The sequence below is a fragment of the Quercus robur genome, chromosome 8 (assembly GCF_932294415.1).
Source record: "Quercus robur chromosome 8, dhQueRobu3.1, whole genome shotgun sequence".
NCBI lineage: Eukaryota > Viridiplantae > Streptophyta > Magnoliopsida > Fagales > Fagaceae > Quercus > Quercus robur.
The window spans coordinates 16,547,564-16,552,027 of record NC_065541.1 but is presented as its reverse complement, the minus strand read 5'-3'; the positions used below and the strand labels follow the sequence as shown (position 1 = coordinate 16,552,027).

At 34.6% G+C, this 4,464-nt stretch overlaps 1 pseudogene; it reads left to right on the top strand.

Moving 5' to 3' along the window:
- The first annotated feature begins 247 nt into the window (after positions 1 to 247).
- On the top strand, positions 248 to 3,052 carry LOC126695950 (COMPASS-like H3K4 histone methylase component WDR5B; annotated as a pseudogene).
- Positions 3,053 to 4,464: the final 1,412 nt, after the last annotated feature.

The window sequence follows — 4,464 nt, the reverse complement described above, 5'->3', positions numbered from 1 at the left end:
CACCTATTTAAACCATCTAAGCATGATTTCCAATGAGGTTAAAAAGGCAAAAACTCAGCTTTTGGAGAGAAAACCAATAACTTTCATTCTATGAGATCTCATTACGGAAGAGTACTTCTAGTTTTTTAAGAGATTTTGATCCAAATTTTGAAACCATGGGGCCTTTCTTCCATTGAGTTAATTGTAGATAAAATCTTCAAGGAGGTTTCGTAGACCGTGCTAGAGTTTCTAGTTTTTTGGCGTGGACATGGCATTTGTAAAGAAATCCAAAAATGAAGTTTATAATTCTGAAGTTGCTGTGCTCACGTCAATCACTTGAGATTGTAGAGTCTAAGCACAAAGGTTTTGATCAAGATTGTAAAATTCCTTCTTTTATAATGGATTGCCTTAGTTAGGCTACCCTAGTTAGGATAAGTTACCCTTGTAGTGGCTTTCCCTTTTGGTGAGTTCTCCATTGGTTTTCCACTTCAAATAACTGATTTAATTTGAAATTAAATAACAATTCCACTATATAATTAATCGTAGGTCTATCCGAATTCAATAGTTGTCATATTCTAGTTTCTTTTGTATAATGTGAAGCCGATCTTACTCTTATCATATCAGATAAAATGGAGAACAATGTAATGTTGCGCCAAAATGAAGACTTAGAGGTCCCATTCTTTAGCCTAGATTCCTTAGCCACTGCCACTAACAACTTTCCAAGCAATAACAAGCTAGGTGAAGGGGGCTTTGGACTTGTATACAGGGTAAATCTATATAATAATTTTATAAAGACTATAGAAAAAGCAATTATCATCATATTCTATATAAATAAATTTTGCTTACAAATGTGAATTTCCAGAGTGCACTAACAAATGGACATGAAATTGCTGTGAAAAGGCTTTGACGAAGTACTGTGCAAGGATTGAATGCGTTTAAAAATGAAGTTGTGTTGATTGTCAAATTGAAACACCATAATCTAGTTAGGCTTTTGGGCTATTGCATTGAAGGAGAGGAGACAATGCTAATCTATGAATGCATGCCCAAAGGAAGCATAGAGTCCTTCATTTTTGGTTTGAACTTCTCAAAAACTTAATAATTTTTTCCAAACTTCATGAATTTTTATTTTTTTATTTTTTAAGGACAAAGTTTCTCCAAACCAATTTAGAGAAAAATTCCTCAAACCCACTACGTGACAACTTGAAAAATTACCCTCATGTACTTTGAGTCACATTATTTACTCAATAGTCATATGACTTGTTTAAATGATAAATAATTTAATAAATCGTGTCATTTAATAATTGTGGATGGTTCTATGAACCGTCACAAGATGAAATAGAGGAGATTTTCAAAGCTAGTTTGGGGGAAAGAATTTTACATTTATTATTACTATTATTTAAATAAATTTCAATTTCCTGTTTTATTGTTCAAGTTGGACTTAGTATTAACACAAATGAGAAACTTGCCAAATCAAACAAGAGCTAAAGTTTTAGGTTGGTCTTTGCGCTTCAACATTATTTGTGGGATTGTGCGGGGGCTTTTCTATCTACATGAGGACTCTAGATTGAGAAATATACATAGAGATCTCAAAGCCAATAATGTTTTACTCGATAGTAACATGAACACATAAAGTTTTGACTTCGGCATGGCTAAATTTTTTGGTGGAGATTAGACCGAAGGAAATACAAATAGAGTGGTTGGTACTTAGTAGGAATTCTTAACATGCCCTATAATCAACTATTTTTTTCCTTAATCAAAAAGTTTCATTCTTAATGATATTCTGCAGTGGTTATATGGTACCTGAATATGCCATTGATGGTCTATTTTTAGTAAAAGTTTGATTTATTCAGTTTCGAAATATTTTTGCTGGAGATATTAAGTAGAAATATTCCATTGATGGTCTATTTACATATAATGATACAGATAATGATAAGAAAATTTTAAATGTTTTAAGCATGGAAATTATGGAAAGAAGGCAGGCCTTTAGAACTAATTGATACTTGCTTAGAGGAATGTGCATCCTATTGGAGTTTGTTCCTTGCCTCCATATAAGTTTCTTATGTTTGCAACAGCATTATGATGGATCGGTCTAACATGTCATTTGTGGTTATAATGTTGCATGGTGAGTGTTCATTACCTGAACCTAGGGGTGGCAATTTTTATCCATATCCATAAACCCGCCCATTACCCACCTTATTTGGATGAGTCTTAACCTAGCCCATTTGAGTATTTGGGTTAAATGGATAAAGACTCATTTGGTTATTTAATTAGATGGGTCTAAATGGATAAATCCACTAATACCCACTAAACCCATCTAAACTTTAAAATTAAATAAACCTACTAATATCCACTACACCCTTCTAAAATCTAAAATTAAATAAACAATATAACCTCTATATTTCTAAGCCCAAACATTCGGCCCTTAGTCTCACTCTCCCTCAGATTTTCTCAGTAACCAAACACTTTCTCAAACACTTTAACAAAAAAGAAATCCCAAACCCAGCGTGAAATTCTCAAACGACAGAAACCCTGCTTAGCCTCAGCCTCCTTAGACAAAACCCTCATCATTTAGTCCGCCCAAACCCTGACTCTCCTCCACCACCTCACTGGCCATTCTGAGGGCATCTCCGACCTTGCCTGGTCCATCGACTCCCACAACATTTGCTTCGCCTCAGATGGCCACACTCTTCGCATCTAGGATGCACACGCCTCCACCAGCGACTCCTCCCATGTCAAGACCCTGAAGGGCCACTCCAATTTGGTCTTCTGTGTGAACTTTAGCCCCCAATCGAATCTGATCATGTATGGGTCTTTTGATGAAATGCTGTGTGTTTGGCAGGTGAAGACTGGGAAGTGTTTACATGCGATTAAGGTGCATTCTATGCCTATTACGTCTATGCATTTCAATTGAGATGGGTCGTTGATTGTATCAGCGAGTCACGATAGGAGTTGTAAGATTTGGGATTTGCCTAAGGGTACGCTTTTGAAAATGCTTATTGATGAAAAAGTTTTGAGAAAATTAGGGAAAAACTGTATTTTAGAGTTTAGACTAAAGTTCAAGTTAGTTCTATGAGTATTTGTTTGTTTGCTTAAAAGATTGTTTGATTAGCTAGGTATTGGTTTGGGTGAGGAGAAGTTTTGTTTGGTTTGTGAGAAAGTTTGGGAAAATAAATGAAAATGAAGTGGTTGATGTTGTTATAAAGCTAAAAGATTTTAATCCGATTTTCAAGGGTCCTGTTTGGTTTATAAGAAATTTTGTAGTTGCTAACTTAATGGGAAAATCTAGTAACAAGTTATTTAATTATTTGGGTCATATTGGGTTAAATGGGTGGGTTACTAATTAAATGGGTTGGGCGGGTAATAGATAATTAATTTATATATAAACAGGTCATAAATGGATAAATGGGTAATTAGACACTCAACCCATTTATGAACCAACCCATTTATGACCCAATCCGCCCATTTGCCACCCCTACCTAAACCTAAAGAGCCTACTTCCTTTGTAGGAAAAAAATTGTCTTCACTAAGCAAGAACCAGTTTCCCTTAACCAATGAAGTTACTGTTATAGTGTTAGAGGCTTGATACCCAAACTTCATATCAATAGCATTATATTACATAAAGAAGTAGTTAGGGTTTTAGACCCCAATTCTCTCAAATTTTAATAAAATTTTAACCCAATAATTAATTATGCAATAAATTTGAATCAATTAAACATCAAACAAGCATAGATCACATGAACACCAAGAATAATGACCTGAGAAAACTTTTGAAACTATGGTTTCAAAGTAAAAAACTTGTGGAGGATTTAACCCAAACAATCCTCAAGGCAACAATTCACTAAAAGAGTTGAAGTTTATACAACAGACTTAATCCTAAATCTACTGCTACCTCATGTAGTACTTACTGGCGTGACTACACGTAGCTCTAAATCCATAAACTCTTCTACTGTGAAACCATTGCACACAAACTCCCCTATTTGTGACTCTGAGATCTCCACTCGAAGATTTGGATCAGTAACACAAACTCTCCAATTTGTGACTTTGAGATCTCCACTCAAAGATTTAGATCAGCACCTATGGTTGACTGAATGCAGCAACTTTGCTTTATAACTGGATCTGTTGTTTGCACAAGATCTCCAATTGTAGCTCCAAATGGGTTTGGAAAATCTCCATATTTGTGTACAAAACATTGCCCTCTTGAATTTCTAAAAACTTGCTCTAGGGTTTGTATTTATATATACTTAAGATCCATCAAAACCCTAGATCAAACAGTTGAAAAGAAAACCAGATCTACAATCTGCACATATCTTGATAGGTTGAGATGTGCATTTCGATCAATCGAGATAAGTGATTCATTTTTGCACTTATCTTTTTCTGATTTCTTGAGTCTTCAACTATGTTGAACTACATTTGTCTTATTTAACTGAATATTTCTAAACTAAACAACTAGACAAATTAAGTTTTGAAGGTTACAATTTGTTTATG